Source organism: Scyliorhinus canicula, chromosome 9 (assembly GCF_902713615.1).
Source record: "Scyliorhinus canicula chromosome 9, sScyCan1.1, whole genome shotgun sequence".
Classification (NCBI taxonomy): Eukaryota; Metazoa; Chordata; class Chondrichthyes; order Carcharhiniformes; family Scyliorhinidae; genus Scyliorhinus; species Scyliorhinus canicula.
The window spans coordinates 13,824,826-13,842,981 of NC_052154.1; the positions used below are offsets into that span (position 1 = coordinate 13,824,826).

Consider the following 18,156-nt stretch of genomic DNA (forward strand, 5'->3'; position numbering starts at 1 on the left):
GAGTCTGCACGTTCTCCCTGTGTCTGCGTGGGTTTCCTCCGGGTGCTCCGGTTTCCTCCCACAGTCCCGGAAGACGTGCTGTTAAGTGAATTGGACATTCTGAATTCTCCCTCAGTGTACCCAAACAGGTGCCGGAATGTGGGGCTATTCGCAGTAACCTCATTGCAGTGTTAATGTAAGCCTATTTGTGACACTAATAAAGATGATTATTATTACAAATGAGCATTGCACCTGGTATGATCTCCTCACCAACTCCCCAAAACCCTACACACCCATCCTTTTCAGAAAACATCTTGAACACCTCAACTGAACTTGCCTCCACCAAACCCTCAGGCAGCGCATTCCAGATCTTAACTACTCGCGGTGTGATAATTCTTTCCCTCATGTTGCCATTGCTTCTTTTGCTAATTACCTTAAATCTGCGGCCTCTTGTTCTTGATCCTTCCACCAAGGGAAACAGTCTTCCCTAGCCACGGTACAGACCCGTGGTGATTTTAAATCCATCTGCCAAATCTCCTTTCGATTTTCTCTTCTCTGAGGAAAACCAGGAGATCATTGGAATATTTCAGTCTGGAAGGGATAAAAGGCAAGGCTAAGGATGCCAATGCCTGAGTCAGGAATGGAGATGGACAACATAATGGAAGAAGTAGTGGTCACCCATTTTATTGGAACCAAACCTTAGCAGGAAGCTCAGCTAATGGTCAGATGGGACTTTAAGGTTACCAACAGTTTCACTTCAATGTGAGGCAAAGGGGGATAGAATTAATGACACGGGTATTGTACATGTGACAAAGACCAAAAACAATCAGCTGTCTGAAATTAACAAAGTGTTATTTCTCAGTCCATTTCACCATACCAACTTCATGAGAAATAAGCCTCTTTAGTCCATTTCACTGCACGCTTTTCCAAAGGAATTTTCAGTTCATGTTCCTGCATAAAAATTCGATAGATTCTGACTGCACCTTATCCCGGAAAAATCCATTACGTTTCATTGCATTTTCAATTTTTTTTTCCAATTAAGAGGCAATTTAGTGTGGCCAATCTATCTACCCAGCACATCTTTTGGGTTGTGGGCGTAAGGCCCACGCAGCCACGGGGAGAATGTGCAAACTCCACACACAGTGACCCAGTGCCGGGATCAAACCCGGATCCTCGATGCATGAGGCAGCTGTGCTAACCACTGCCCCACCGTGCTGCCCCTGCATTTTCCACTTTAGGTCAGTGTATGTCGGGTCAACATCCTATGGACCGTCAGTCCAGACCCAATAATATTTTTTTTCCTTTTATGTATGACTGGCCATACAAAACAAGATGATCAAGTGTTCGTTGGCCAATCAAAATGCGCCCTTTTAAGGCCTCCAGTGACTTGCGCAAAGTAAGTTGGTATTCATGATAGCAAAGTACCAAAAGTCAAATGGATTTGCAGTCTCTCAAAAACATTCAAAATACCAGTATTCCTATTATTTGATCTGAACCATGTGATGTGATTCTTCAATACAGTTATATTTATATCAGGTCTTGTGCTTAAAAATTGAAGCCTACACTTGAGCTGTAATCAGGCATCCCCATCATTTCACTTTGTATTCAATTTGTTTTTATCTCTCACACCTCCAATACCAAAGGAAAAAATAGATTAGACATGAGGAATACAAAAAAGCAGGGATGATTTAAATTAAAAAGCAAAACAACTGGTTATATAGAGTACAATTTGCTTGCTTTAATCTTGGAAGGTCAAATCTCTTGTCACATTCTTCAAGCAAAAATCCCATTTTTCTCTTCTCATTCTTGTACATTCGAATCCCGAAAAATCGGGAGCAACACTGATGGGAATTTTGAGAGAACAGTAGTCGATAAGGAATAAGTAAAAGCAGCTTTCAAGACTAAAGTTCCTAAAAGTCAGAACTTAGTTCTGTGTTAACATGATGCAATTGGACAAAGCATTCCATCGAATGCCAGGCAAGACTCGCTGAGTCAAACAATTGATGGTGTTCAGTCCCATGTGCTGACAAAGGTTTATTTGTTGTGGCATGGGTGAACTTCTTTATATATAACTCAGAACTATGCAGACAACATTTTAACCTAAATACAGGTTTATTCACTGAGGTATCAGCTCCAGTTTAAGCGTTTCACACATCTAGGATAAAATAAATGCGTTGTCACTGTGTGCGGCACACCAAACACCATTTTAGGTCTTTCAAAGTAAAAGTTTGGAGTTTTGTTTTGAGTGGAGGAGATTCCAGTTTTCTTCCTTTTGCCTTTCTATGATGAAGTGATGGCTGGTGGATGAGGTCTAAGCTTTAGGTGACCATTCTTAATATCTGAATGTTGATAGCAAGTGTTGGAAAGACCTTGACGCATGGAAGCCATCACATCCAAACACCAACCAATATTCCCAAATTCCTAACGGGGAGGTCGCCAGGTACAGATCAAGACCAGGGATTCTGGTTGCTGGCTCTCTTCTTCCTGATAGCAGTCAATCAACATTGAAACAGCATTGTTTTGTTGTAAACCAATTTCTGGTGTTCCCTCTAATGCAGCCCACATTTCAAACATAAAGATCATTTCTAAACAAAAGGCTAGCTATGATTATATCAAGGCCAGACTTCAAATAGGTAGCAGATGGTGTCTCAAAGGAAAACCCCCAATAAGCTGCTTTCTTGGTCTAATCTCCTCTCCAATTGGAAGTACCTGGCCTAATGGCTCAATCCCACCTCAACCGTAGCAACAGGAATGAGACAGGGCAGTGTAGTCACTGGGATGACTTCACCATCATCTTCTCAAAAGACAATTAGGGATGGGCCTTGCCAGCGATGCTCACACCCCATGAATGAACTTTAAAAAATTCTACCACACCAAGGCAATAAAAACATAACGGGATCAGGAGCAGGCTATATAGCCCCTCAGGCCTGCTCCACCATTCAATAGATCATGGTTTACCTCAGACCTTGATCCCCATATCTCTTGATTCCACCCTCCCGGAAGCCAGTTCTCACCCTTGACTATTCTCAATGGCTGAGCATCGACAGTCCACTCGGGTGGTGAATTCTGAAGAGTCACAATTCTCTGAGAGGGAAATACCTCCTCATCTCAGTCTTCATTGTTTGATCTTCTATCCTGAGTCGATTCTCCTTGTTCTAGACTCTTCAGGCAGGGGAAACAGGCTCTGATCTTCACCGTGTCAAGTAGTAGTAATAATAATAATAATAATCTTTATTAGTCTTACATTAGCAATGAAGTTACGGTGAAAATCCCCGGGTCGCCACACTCTGGTGCCTGTTCGTGTACACAGAGGGAGAATTCAGAATGTCCAACTCACCAGCAGCACGTCTTTCGGGACTTGTGGGAGGAAACCCACGCAGGCACGGGGAAAACGTGCAGATTCCGCACAGACAGTGACCCAAGCCGGGAATTGAACCTGGGACCCTGGTGCTGTGAAGCAACAATGCTAACCACTGTGCTACCGTGCCGTCCCCTCAGAATCGAGGAATAAACATGAATTGAAACCACCAATGTACATCTAGGATCTAAAAATTGTAGCGTACCGGGAGACAGGGAACTCAGGGCGAAAGAAAGTAGAAGGCTGAAATAATTAGGAGGAGAAAAAGATTTTGTACAAAGTACACATGGCCAGATTTAAAAATCTGCAGTTAAGACTTTAAAATCCCCACTTTGCTATAGCGCACACAGCTTAGGGTTGCCAACCCTCCAGGACTTTAATGTTAATCTCCTGGACACTGCTGCAAGCAACCCATGAGAAAAATCAGGGGCACCTTGAACCCCTCAGTTGTTTGAATGTAAAAAGTATTGGAAATGGAGGAAACGGCTGCTGTACTGGGGAGGGCACTTGGAGATGGGGGGTCATGTCATGAAGCCTCCGGGAATAGGTTCAACCAGAGTTGGCAACCCTAGCACAGGTATGTGTGACATAAGCAGTTTCGCTGCTAATACTCCCTGTTTTGTGCGTCCACAGGGAGCTTTGACGATCATTACCTGGGACTGGCTTCCCAGGCACATCCCAATCAGCAGCAAGTACAGGTAACCTACGGATTTTTATACATGTTCTCTCATGTATCATTGCTCTTCAAAATTCTTCGATGATGAATCGGAAGGTGTGACTAACTCTGGGTCTTGGGTTGCCAGTATGAGTTTGGTCCTTCTACTTTATCTATGGCAAAACAGATAATCTGGCACACATAAATCCTCAAGGGAAGCCCACATCCTGAAGTTCACCAGTGCCCAACATACTAGTTAACATTTCTGTCATTAAGCTCGCCTTCTTTTGAGTTGGCGGGCAGCACAAGTCTCCCACTGCCATCAACGTGACTTTTTCTTTTCTTTTGGTGCGAGAAACGGGACCACAGATTTGATGTGTGTCGAAATAACAGCACACTCTGCCACAGAGTGATAGGATTCAAGTTTACACCCACCAATTCCCCATCTGGCAAGTTCTCAATTTCAGCCATGCCCTCAAGGGGCCAAGGCATTAATCAGAAAGTAGACAGTTCCTATTGAGCGAACAGATTGCACGGAGCACGTGGAACCCAAGAAGGGAGGAAAGAGAAAAAAAATGTATCAAATGATTTACTTAAGGAAAGTACTGGTTATTACACAGGTCATTAACAACTTCAATGGCTGCTGCGGGTGACTAAATCAACAACCAGTCCAGCCGCAATCCGAATAGTGAACAAAGTATAATTAAGGATAGGTTACAAGGCTACAAAGCTCTCAAACGGTTCAGCCGGCACACAAGGTCAAAGTTGAAGCGGTTTTTTTGCACAATCACCTGAACCTCTTGAGTTTATGACAGTTTCAAAAGTACTTTGCTTGTAGCTGTTTTGTTCATATCCTCTATCACAACTGCCAATTTTTAAATACCTATCAATCATCATTTCTATTTGCTGTGAGGTTTCACCATCTAAGCTGTGCCGCCTCACAAGAAGAAAGCTATAATATTGCTAGACAATGACTATAGTAGAGTCTGTGCATAGGTTATTATAGAGTGATTATATTGTTTTTTCAAGCACTTTGTCAATATGTTACATAAACACAAAGAAACACCCAGACATGTATAACATAACGGCTGGTGAGATTCTCTTTTCCCCCTGGCAGCGCACCCCTGTGGGTTCCTGGTGGCGAGGAGTGGCTTCAGTGGGGAATCCCATTGACAAGCGCTGTAAACAGGGTATCTCATCGCCTGTGAATGGTGCGCTGCCGAGAAACACGCATCTGGGGGAACCAGAGAATCCTGCCCTATATATATATGCGTATAATAAGAAATTATAAGAAATAAAAGCACACGCTCATAGGATAAAATGAAGTAGGGCTGGAGGAAGCTTGTGTGGAGCATCCACGTCAGCACTGAATGGCCTGCCGTATAATCAGAATGTTTATTCTCAAAAGTGGTGTGAGTTCCAATTAAATAATTCAGCAGCAAGCGTTCTTGTATTTAAAAATAAAGTAAGTTATGTATTCTCAGACGCTTACCGTAAATTAATGCACCATTATACATTTGGTCCCATCCGCGTGCACAAACACACACACAATCACACACATACACAAAGGTTGGATGCAAATACAAATAGCGCACTTTTATGGATTACAAGTAATTCAATCTTTGATTCAAGATTTCCTGTCTCCCACATGTCGGGCTGATGGTTTCTTGATTTAAAGCTGATGTGAGGATTTTGTAAAGTGAAGATTTTACATAAGTTTGCAGGTTCCTTGTCGTTGAACATCTAGGAGATCGGTTCTTCGGTGAACTTTGAAACTGGAGCAGGTTAATTACTTTGCCTGCTTAATGACTGGCAGCCAATTTCTGGTTTGGAAAGTGGCAAAAGACTGATGGTCACATCGGAAGAATGTGAGCGCATTGGAGGGAGCATGGGAGAGATTCATAAGAATGGTTCCAGGGATGAGAGACTTCAGTTATGAGGGTAGATTGGAGAGGTTGGGACTGTTCTCCTTGGAGAGAAGAAGGCTAAGAAGAAATTTGCTAGTTATTTTTTAAATTAGCAGGGAGCTGGACAGAGTGGATAGAGATACATTGTTCCCACCTTAAAAAGGATCAAGAACAAGAGGGCACAAATTTAAAGTTGTTTACAAAAGAAGAAGCAAATGTTCCTGCCGGTGGGATCTTCTGTTTCCACTGACAGCGAACCCCTGACATGGATTTCCCAGCAGCGGGTGATACATATAATGGGAAACCTAATTGACATCAGAAAGACCAGAAGATCACACTGCCGGCCTATGGCAAGCTGCCTCTGTTGCCGGGAAACACACCGTGGGGGGAGGGGGGGCGGGGGGCGGGGGGGGGGGGGGGGGGGGGGGGGGGGGGGGGGATAATCCTGCCCATGATGTGAGAAAAAAACCTTTTCACACAATGAGTGGTTGTGATCGGGGATGCACTGTCTGGAAGTGCGGTGGAGTCAGATTCAATTGAGGCATTCAAGAGGACATTGGATGGTTACTTGTGCAGGGGTACGGAGAAAAGGCAGTGAAATGGCGCCAAGTCACGTTGCTCATTTGGAGAGCTCATGCAGACATGATGGGGCAAATGGCCTCCTTCTGCACTATAACAATTGGTCACACAACCACTAGGTTAACACTTGGATTGGATTGGATTGGATTTGTTTATTGTCATGTGTACCGAGGTACAGTGAAATGTATTTTTCTGCGAGCAGATCATTAAGTACATGAAAAGAAAAGGAAATAAAAGAAAATACATAATAGGGCAACACAAGGTAACAGTAAAGAGGTCTACCCAGGCTAATTTCGATGGGGAGGCAATTGTGACAAAAGGGGAAGTTGATAAAGGCCATAGAGTTTCAATCTTTCCCTTTGTCCAGTGGGAAACATGAAGAATGACTTTAGGTGTTGGCCCATTCTTAAACAATGGGATGTGTGAATTCCCCAAATGGCTGTGAATTATCCTCACCTATGTCCATATTTAATTAGGTGTTCACTGGGGACATGATATTGTCTGTAGCCCAAATACCAAAAACCATAAGATTTGCAGCAGCCATCTTAACTTACTTGTGACAAATGTTTAGAAGTATTGATTGTAAACTCATAATATTACATGCTGGTATTAGATATGACAGGAATATCTATGCTGAAAATTCTATGAAATGCCGCTAATTTTTAGATAGACCATTGACACAAATAGATTAATAAGTCCATATTAAGATACTACAACTGAAAAATTAATTTTGATGGTATTTGTGAATGCATACGTCTTTGCCTGTAATTTCAGCTGAACTCTTAACCCAGTTAACATAAATAGATGCAAACCCACATTGGACGAAAGAGTGTCTTCCAAATGTATTGAGTGTTCATCTGCAATTATCAGCAAGAGAAACATCCAGGCTTAAGTTTTTGTGAGCAGCATTATTCTTGCATATCTCACAGCATAAACACTTCAGGTATGTTGTCATACTGATGTGTTGACTGGGACTGGGAATGGCATGAATTAACAATATCAACAACTAACACTTATACAGTGACTTTAACATAGTCATCCCAAAATACTTCACAGAGGTGTGAAAAAAATTGACGTTGATTCGCAGGAGCAGTTCGGTCCCAAAATGTTGATCTTAAGATTTATGTTGAAGGAGGCATGAGCAGCGAAGAGGGTTTTAAGGAGTGCTTTCTAGAATCTGCAGTCTAGCTGGCTCAAGGCACAGCTGGCAGTGATGGGTAAAGGAAAAAAGGGCATTTACAGTTTTGATGATGTTTGTTGAGGGATAACGAATAGCCAGGACATCAGAGAGTACCTCCCTTCTCTTCAGCAAATGATGGACTGAGGTTCAGAGAAACAGTGGTTCCACAGGAGTTTCAGGCTGAAGGATGTTATAGAGATCATGAGGGAAAAGGTCATAAAGGAACTTCAGCATGTGGATGAGAATTTTAGACAAGGTACTGGGAGCAAATGTGTGGCAACACGAAAAAAGATGATGGGTAAGCAGGGTTTGCTGTGTTGGAAGCTAAAATAAGATCAGAAATCATGCTTTTAACATGGAAAGGACTACCGAACCCAATGTTTAAATGTCCACATGTCCATCCGAATGAACATTTCTTCTGAAGACATAATAATGCATGAGTTATAATCATTGTTCTGGTCAGGAAACACCAATAAATTATCTTAAATTGATGAAGGTGAGAGCTTATCCTTTCTGTTGTAATCTTTTAGGGCACAATGTCCCAGTGCCCTCAGGTGGTGCAGTGGTTAGCGGTATTGCCTCACGGCACCGAGGACCCGTGTTCGATCCTGGCCCCAGGTCACTGTCCGTGTGGAGTTTGCACATTCTCCCCGTGTTTGCGTGGGTTTCACCCCCGCAACCCAAAGATGTTCAGGGTAGGTGGATTGGCCACGCTAAATTGCCCCTTAACTGGAAAAAAATAATTGGGTATTCTAACTTTATTTTTTTAAAAGCAGCAATCAGACGTAATCTTGGTGCTCAACACTGATTGAAATTTACCTTGATATTTGATATAAATGCTCCTTAATAGTGAATTGCAGAATCTTCAGAAAGTTAGATCTCGCGACTGAGCGTACCTAAGGGGATACCTCCAAATTTGTTTTATCTACCGCATGCAAATATTTTCTTTAAAATGAGCTTTGATCACTACCAAGCCTTTCCCTCCAGGAATACTGGGTATCAGATCAATTAAATATCGCTTCAAATCCAGTATTAGTAGTGGCTCTGACATTCTTCCTCTTTCGTATGTTCGGGGGCAAGCTGCAGGCTGAGAAACTTCCCTCTACGTGACATCCACAAACTGATTTCTGGTTCTTTGAATTGTCTGCTATCTGTGGCCATCTGACATTTAAAAAAATATTAATTTGGTACCATGACTCATTTGACAGTTCAAAGCACTTTGCCCTGGAACATTAGGACAAGGGCCGTGTTCATAACTCCACACAGAGTTACATCCCAAGTGAAAGCCGAGGCATTTTCTCTGAGTGAAGATAGATAGAATCAAAGTTGTAGTTATTACCAAACTAAGTCTAGACACAAGCTGGCATGGGATCAGACCGCCTGCAGATCGAAGAACTGCTTTATGAAAAGCAAAGATGAGGGAAAAATTAAATGGTGCAAAATATGTACATTGCGAATTCATGCATGCATCGCAAATGGCTCATTTGGTAGTGTTCTTGCCTTGAGTTGGAAGTTTGTGCGGTCAAGATCTGATATGGGACATGGAGAACATAATCTAACCTGATAGTTTAGAGAAATATGGAGCAAGAGCTTCACTGTTTGTACAATGATAATAATAATAATATTTATTATCGTCACAAATAGGCTTACATTAACACTGCAATGAAGTTACTGTGAAAATTCCCTTGTCGCCACACTCTGGCGCCTGTCCGGGTACACTGAGGGAGAATTCAGAATGTCCAATTCACCTAACAAGCACGTCTTTCGGGACTTGTGGGAGGAAACCAGAGCACCCGAGGAACGTGCAGACTTTGCACTGTTATGGGCCAGGGTTTAGAGAACCCCAAAGTATATAATGGAGTTCACCTGACCCACAACTTTTAACAGATTGTGGTCATGGGGAGCACACGGGCTTACTCTGCAGGTGTGATGCAGTATATCTACAGTACTTTTAAATTAAAACAATGTTTATTTATGAAACCAGCTAACACTTTATAAACCCACAGTAAACATCTTAACACTATCAACACCAATAAAGCCCCCAAAGAATACAGTACTCTATAAGTAACTCTTAATCTTTCCTTGCAACATCCATAAGACAAAAAAGAACCCTTTTTACAGAAAAACATCAGGTTTAACTTCTCTACTGAGAGCAATTACCACTTTGAAATCACCAAATTAACATTCTTTAGCTTGCAGAGATTCATAACATCTTTCTGGGACTGCAGCTTCTCCAAATCTGCAAAATGAAACTAAACACACCCTATAGCTGCGAGCCTAAAGCGAAAGTAAAAGCAGACAGACAGCCTAGCTCCACCCACTCTCTGACATCACTGCAGCTATCTAATAACCCCCCATTTTTTAAAGGTATATCCACGACAGCTATTTTATAAACCCCCATTTCTCAAAGGTACTCTCACATGACAGCACAGACAGTGACCCAAGCCGAAAATCAAACTGGGTCCCTGGCGCTGTGAAGCAACAGTGCTAACCACTGTTAGGACTAGACTTTGGTTGCTCGTTCTAATTATTTAGGTGGGTGTTGAAGATCCCGTGGGTGCATTTGTAGCAGAACGGGGAATTCCCCCAGTGCTCATTCCAATATTATTCAACATTGCCAAAAATAAAAATAATGTTTGTGATATACTGCTGTACACAAAATGGCCACGGCAGTGACTGCACTCAAAGTAATTGATTGCATGGGAAGTATTTCAGATTGTATCTTGAGAGATCTGACAAAGCATTTTATGATTTCAAGTCTTCCTTTTTTAGTTAAGATCAAGTAAAGATAATGACTGTCCCCTGAGTGCGTATTATTATGTTATTTGAAAAAAACAAACAAATTGTTACCTTCAAATGGGCAGAGTGCTCAATCCAAAGGTAGGATGGGTGGGGGTGGGGGTCAGATGGTCGGACGGTGGTGGTGGTGGTGGGGGGGGGGGGGGGGTGATGATACGGTGGGTAGGCTGGGAGTATTATGGGTTTTGGAGTCGGGCAGTCAGTCAGGGGGTGGGAAGGGTCAGGTGGTCTTTTGGGGGGGGTTAGGAGGGTAGTCGGAGGGGTGAGGGGCCAGTCGCGGAGTGGTCAGGAGAAGCAGAGAGGTGGTGAGGTAGTCGGGGGAGTTAGGAAGGTAGTCAAGGAAATGGGGGAATAGTCGGTAGGTCGGGGGTCATGGGAGGGGTTAAGTGTGAGGTTAGAGGAGTCTGTATTATCTTTACCCAGGAGTTAACAGTGAAAGTTAGAAGTGAGATTGCATTATGAGTACTGTGTACAGTATTGGTTTCCTTATTTAAGGGAAGATGTAAATGCATCGGAAGCAATTTAAGGAAGGTTTACCAGAATAATCTCGGGAATGGGCGGGTTGTCTTATAAGGAAAGGTTGAACAGGCTAGGCTTGTATCTGCTGGAGTTTAGAAGAGTAAGAGGCAACTTGATTGAAACACAGAGTTTCTTGAGTGGTCTTGGCAGGGTGGGTGTGGAAAGGATGTTCCCTCTGATGGGAGAATTTAGGACTATATGTTTATAAGTAAGGGAGCGTCCATTTGAAACAGAGATGAGAATAAGTTATTTCACTCAGAGAGTGGTGAGTCTTTGGAACTCTCTTCCTGCAAAAGGTGGTGGAAGCAGAGCCTTTGAATATTTTGAAGGCAGAGGTGGATAGATTCTTGTTAAACAGGGGGGGTGAAAGGTTATCAGGGGTTATTGGTGGGATGCAGATTTGAGGTTATTATTAGATCAGCCATGATGTTGTAAAATGGTGGAGCAAGTTCGTGCGGCCGATTGGCCTCTTGCTGCTTATTGTTCATATGTATTTAATTCTTCTAACGTCTCCTGGGTAACTGTTCCTCTCCGACAGATGGAACTATCTGAAGTCTCTAATTTAAATTAGAGTTTCGGATGGTTCCCAATGTCGGGCAATTGCGCATTGGAAGGTTGAATGGGAACTTCCAGGTATGACGAACCGCGGCCCCCTACCCTGCTATCCCTTCCCCGCCCCTGCTCCTCGAGATCAGAAATTGAGGGTCAATCTGTTTTAGCAGTACTGGTTGTTCCGAAATATGGCAATATTTCCATTATTCGCAACAACAGGAAAATGCAGCCTTTGTTTTCTTTCTGGTGAGACAGTTTCAAGCAAGGCGTTAATGGCTTTAACCGGATTCTGTCTCACGTTTTGTAATTCCTGCACTTTTCTGTCACTGCCATCTGAATTCTGATGATGTAAAATGTGTCCCTTTAAGGCTATTTAATTGACCAATGTAGAAAACTAACATCAATTATGAACATGTTTTGAGTTGACTTAATCACTTCCCTGTTGTTTTTAAAATGAGTTATTTATGTTTTATGTAAAGCAAGGGGGAATGACAAAAGTAAGCTAATTCACAAATTCACGATGGAAAATGATATTGTTGGCTGGCTTGTCTAAATCCATAACAGTTAATTAACTGTATTAATTCACATAATTGGAAACCACTAAACTCAATGACATGATGCACACCATTATAATAATGTGCACCCAATATTATCTGGTGCTTTGCCTCCATTGTTTTAACTGCCGATACCTGATGTACCGCCATAACCACAGGCTCAGGCCCACCAGCAAATTCTCGACAAAGGGAAGGTCCTGGCAACTGCGTTTGAAGATAATGACAAAAACATTCTGTAAGAGAGAGAGAGCAAGGTGTGCATAGCCTTCATGTGCATCCTATGTGCAACACCCATGCACAACAGAGGCCGGAAGTTGCAAAAAACCTTTTAAAAGGACCAGAGCTGAAAAAAGTACATGTCAGTTAATCAACATGCTATTAGCCCCCTCGCTCGTCAAAGGGGGTGGGTGGACGGTCTTTCTTTTTAGATGATTTGCAAGTCTAGCCAGCCCTTGTGAAAACTTGTCATCATCCATCTGCTATCTGTGAAACAATCACTGAATGCAAATGGAAATGAGAATTGGGAGTGATGCATAACAAATCCATATCATCATTTTATAGTATTGCGCACAATTAAAACTGCCCCATCCCATTCTTTATATTTCCAGTAAGTCGTTTTGTTAAATAAGCTTCTGATAAGTTAAGAATCCAGATCAAATAGATGAAGGTAATTTCAATAGGTATACATCATACAATCCGCTCTGGTTTACTGACCTACATTCTTTGTATATTTAGGACGGGGCATTCGTTGAGGTTGGACCTGGTGTTGACTGTAAACCGCATTCTGCTGTGAAATGTGCATCATTTATAAAAGCTGCTCTGTCCAAGTGGAGGCAACACATGACTAAGCTTCTTCACCATTGGGAAGACAGAGCTGAAAGGGTCTTTTTTTATTATTCTTTCATGTGATGTGCATGCCACTGGCAACATTTGTTGCCAATCCCTAATTGCCCTTGAGAGGGTGATAGTGGTGAGCTGCCTTCTTGAATTGATGTAGTCCACCTGGTACAGGTACAACCTGGGATGGGACTTCCAGGAGTTTGATCCAGCAACAGTGAAGGAATGGCAAGATAGGTCAGCATGGGCAGCACAGTGGCACAGTGGATAACCTCACAATGATCGGGACCCGGGTTCAATTCCAGCCTTGCGTGTCTCCCTGTGTGGAGTTTGTACGTTCTCCCGTGTCCGTGTGGGTTTCTTCCAATAGTCCAAAGATGTGCAGGTTAGGTGGTTTGGCCATGCTTAATTGCTCCTTAGTGTTCCAGGATGTGCAGATTGGTTATGGAGATAGGGCAGGTTGGACGGGGGAAATGGACTTGGGTAGAGTGCTCTTTCAGAGGGTCGGTGCAGATCTGATGGGCCAATCTGCAATGTCGATCTTTTATGAATCTATGATAGTACCACGTACTGCCTTACTTCTGCGAGCTATTGACTTAATGTGTGAATGTAATTCCTCACCTCGTCAAATAACCCAAGAACACTGCTGTTGGACCCCCGACCAATGTCACACGTGTGTAGGGACTGTTGTTTTACCCTTTATTCTTTAATGGGATGTCCACAAGACTGGGAAGGCCAGCATTTGTTACCCATCCCCAATTGCCCTCAAACAGAACAGTCCAGAGCAGTTAAGAGTTAACCACATTGCTGTGGGTCTGCAGCCACAAGTAGGCCAGAACAGGTAAGGACAGCAGGTTGATTTCCCAAAAGGGACATTCGGTAACCAAATGGGGTCCTTCCAGCAATTGTTGGCAGATTCATGGTCAGGATTATTGAGGCCAACATTTCAGTTCCAGATTTATTAATTGAATTTAAATTCCAGTGATTGCCATGGTGGGGCTTGAACCCAGGTTTCTGCATTATTTGTCATCATCGCCAGTTTCTTGGGAATAAAATGGGTTTCAAGTTACCGCCCGGCCATTAGTTAGAGACACCGACCACTCAAGGCCCAACGAGGAAACCATCGCTTGCAAAATAGTTCACAGATGCATTGGGTGATTTTGGCACAATGCACACTTACACATTGTTGGCATCCTGAGGGTCAGAAAGATATTTCGAACTTGGCAATGATTTCCACAATAGAGGGCGCTGTAGAAAGAGGGCAGTATTAGTGCATTGGCGAGTTTTCAAGAACAGCTGTTTCATGGGGTTGCCTATTGGTTATACTGCCAAAATTTCTAAAACAGATGTGCTCATTTGTATCTTTTATGAATATGCCCAAGCTTGGTGACGTGTAATCTTGCCTTCTCTCCTGATGATCTTCCTGTCGCAAAGCCACAAGTCCATTATTGAATGGCCAGTCATTGCACAGTACGTTTCCATGGCACCAACTGATCTCAGCTGGGTAGCATTTGAAGAACCATAATTGGTTTCTGCGCTTGTGGCTCAGAAGGGTAGAATTCAACCAGGGCTCCCATTTCCGATCGCTACCCAGAGAATCCTGCTGGAAAGGGCACTTGTATAAACATCCAATGAAGAAACAGTGGGCTCAGATGCAATGTCCCCCTCCCCCCCCCCCCCCCCTCCCCACAGTTGAATAGCTGACTGAGCCTACCTAAGCTCACCCGTGAAAATTGTCTACTCGGCTTGAGTTACCAGAGAGTGGTTGTCTCTGTGAAGTGCAACCCAGCATGAACCAGTGCTGAGGGGAGGGGAAATTAGGAGCAAAATGAAGCACTGAGGGCGAGGTTTTCCAGTCTCCCAGCCCGTGTTCCTCGGCAACGCGTCGTTCACTGGTGGTGGGATTCTTACCTCCTGCCACTTGTCACTGGAATTCTCCATTGAAGCCACCCCACACCGCCCAGAAACCTGCGGGCGGGGGTGCGCTGCCAGAGGGAACAGTGAATCCCAATGGCCAGAGAATTCTACGGCCTGCGTTGCAAACATTGAGGAGGCAATGTCACTCTCCTTCTAATTCAGCGGCCCAAGTTAATCCTCTGGTGGCATGGGATCAATTCCCACCAAGGGTTTAAGTTCAGCTATTAAAAATCCGGAATTGAAAGTTAGCCTCAGTATCAGCGACCAATCCATCTGGTTCACTCCTGTCCTTTAGGCAAGGCAATCTGCCACCCTTAACTGGTCTGGCCGACTTGCAGCTCCAGACCCACAGCAATGTGGTTGACTCTTAAATGTCCGAGGCCAACCACTTAATAATAACAATCGCTTATTGTCACAAGTAGGCTTCAATAAAATTACTGTGAAAAGCCCCTAGTCGCCACATTCCGGCACCGCTGCGGGAATTGAACCCGCGCTGCTGGCGTTGTTCTGCATTACAAGCAAGCTGTTTAGCCCACTGCGCTAAATCAGCCACTTAGTTGCATGGCAATTAGAATCATAGAATCCTTACAGTGCAGAAGGCGGCCATTCGGCCCATCGGGTCTGCACCGATCCTCCAAAAGTGCGCCCTACCTTGGTCCAATCCCCTGGCCCTGTCCCCTTAACCCCACCTGACCTTCGGGCACCAGGGGGCAATTTGGCACGGCCAACCCACGAGTACAGTTAGGGCTGGACAACAAATGGGCTGACTCAGCAGGCAGCACCCACGTCTCACAAAATATTCAACGCAAAATTCAAGTTGGTTGGGATAAATGATCAACCTTGAGAGCAAAGGGAAAAAAAAATCTTGGCTGCAACACCCGTTAATGCCGAAGTGGCCAAGAGAGCCTTGTGAAAGGCAAAAGTGTATAATTGCCCGAAATGACGGAATAATAGACACGCTTGAGCACTGTCCCATGCAGAGGAAGGTCTGGAGCTGCATTTGTCCTTCGCTCCACCGGCGGCCTTGTCCTTCAAAGCACCAGCCTGCCTGTAATCTCACCCAGGACTGCTGCAGCATCTCTGCATCGGTGGTAAACATAAAATAACAATAGAGTAGGCTGTTTCCTTGGCTTCCACCCAAAAGTAAACGAACAGTACCACAAATTAAAACGCAGAGGGAATTGCCTTGGGAAGCTGTAACCGAGAGGGAGTGAGGCGACATTGGGAATGTGAATGCTCTATCATATAATCATACCCTGTGTACCCCAACCCCACAGCAGACAGAGTAGATCACAGCCTCATTATCAGCTTGCTTTCTTTGGATGCAACGAGCTAATTCCGAATTCAATTTGGCTCTGGGAAAGTGGGGGGAACTTTAGTGCTTGTACAATTTTTTTTGTACAACTGTGTTGCGAACTGTTTTAATAATCATAGTATCCTACCTCCCCCCCCCCCCCCCCCCCCCCCCGTACATTGGTACTGAGGGTAAGGTACCCTGTTTCTCCAATGCAATATTCGTGTTTGTTTTAATAAAAAGATATGCAGTTGCCTGATGAAAGGAAAGAGGAATGTGTGTGTGTGTGTATACTCTGAAATAATCTCAGCCCTCTGGGGTTAATCCTACTAATCACTCAGCCTGCTTTGGGTGCCGAAGGAATAAAGGCTGCAAATGTCACAGCAGCAACCCAGTTCATGCTCAATTACATGGCACGAGGGCCTTCCCTTTCCCCGGAAAAGTCCCAACTATTCAACAACAGCAAGCAGCCTGAGTTGGATGCTTGGCGTTCAAAGTGTGTGTGTGTGCAGTTCGAGGGGGTGTCAGAGCTTTCAAACAGTGACTGTAACACATTGCACGCTTCAGGAGTGAAGGTCTGCGCCAGGCAATGCTTAATGAGGACCCTCCGGGAGGGAGGGAGAGAGAAAGTGAGAATGCCAAGGCAGAAGAAATCACAGGGGGATATCAGACCTTGAACTTCTAACAATAGCAACAAATAGAGTTCAACCTCAGGCTGTATCGACCGCAAAGTGTCCTAGGGCTAGGGCAAAACGATACAGATGGCGACAGAGATGAGGACTGTGAGAACAACCCTTGCAACATGTTCAAATATTTCTTAAAATATTGTAACATAAACTCATTCTTTCTCAGTATCTGCCCCCCCCCCCCCCCTCCCCTCCTTGTGTCAGTATTTCCATGTCTTTTTCTTACAATAGACTGTTAAGCAAACATTATAAGGGTTTTGGATTCAAGGCAGGGTGCAGATTCCACTGTAAAATGGGATAGGGTCAAGGGACTGAATGGCCTGATCCTTTTAAAACCAAGATTTTTCAGGTCCGAGGCACTGCTGACGAATTAATTCTGCCTTCTGCCTCACTTGCTTGCACTTTATTAGCATCCTGCATCTTGGGTTTTGTCCCTCACCTAGACTGTTCGAATGCTACAGGTACACCAATAACGAAACAAGCAACATTTACATTGCCAATGACTGGAGGGGGTGGACGATCAAAGAGGATTGGATGTGCTCTTCACACTTGGTTTGCAAGCACACAACAGTGTCCCAGAAATTGCAGGTCACGCTGAGCTGGCTGCGTCAGAGGTGCTGTCTCATTTCCTCTGAGTCTTTATTTCGTCCCACTGCATCCCATTTTATCAGTGATTAAACCAAAATATATATTTATCTTAAATCTGTGTCCTCTGGTTAATGACAGTCCTGCCAGTGGAAATAATTCCTTCCTCTCTAAATCTATCAAAATCCCTCATTACTTTGATAAAACTCTCCCCTCAACCTTCTCAGCTCAAAGGAGAACGATTCCAGTTTCTCTAATCTTGCCGTGGAATTGAATTCTTTTTTTAAATCAATTTAGAGCACCCAATTCATTTTTCCAATTAAGGGGCAATTTAGTGTGAGGGGGGCAAAACCCATGCAAACATGGGGAGAATGTGCAAACTCCACACGGACAGTGACCCAGAGCCGGGATCGAACCTGGGACCTCGGCGCCGTGAGGCTGCAAGGCTAACCCACTGCACCACCGAGCTGCCCTCAGTGGAATTGATTATCGTGATATTTATAAAAAGTGAGAGAAAGTGGAGAAGGGTCGCACCTCATAGAATCAGTTCTGGATTGGGTGAATGAATTAAGTTTGCCGTATCGGTTCTCTGCAGAGAATATATTCAGGGAGGTCCCAGCATCTATTTGGCAGGTGACTCTGCAAACACTGATGGTGCTCCTGAAAAGGATACCATTCTTGGAAGAACCCTAATTACAGATTTTGGAAAACGAGGCAGGCCATTTCTCTCCCTCTTTTCCCACCCCTCTTCAAAA

The 18,156-nt window shown here is 43.9% G+C and overlaps 1 protein-coding gene and 1 long non-coding RNA gene across 5 annotated transcripts in view; one reads left to right on the forward strand and one right to left on the reverse strand.

Moving 5' to 3' along the window:
• Positions 1-18,156, forward strand: part of mafa (v-maf avian musculoaponeurotic fibrosarcoma oncogene homolog a (paralog a)) — a 393,941-nt gene that overhangs the window by 59,457 nt on the left and 316,328 nt on the right. Inside the window, exon 2 of one of the 4 annotated variants that reach the window (XR_005461738.1) lies at positions 3,971-4,035. The exons of the other annotated variants lie outside the window; for them this stretch is intronic. The gene's annotated coding sequence lies outside the window, so the exon portion shown is untranslated. The remainder of the gene's footprint in view (positions 1-3,970; positions 4,036-18,156) is intronic. 4 annotated transcript variants of the gene reach the window in all.
• Positions 1-18,156, reverse strand: part of LOC119971102 — a 139,421-nt gene that overhangs the window by 54,873 nt on the left and 66,392 nt on the right. The window lies entirely within an intron of this gene.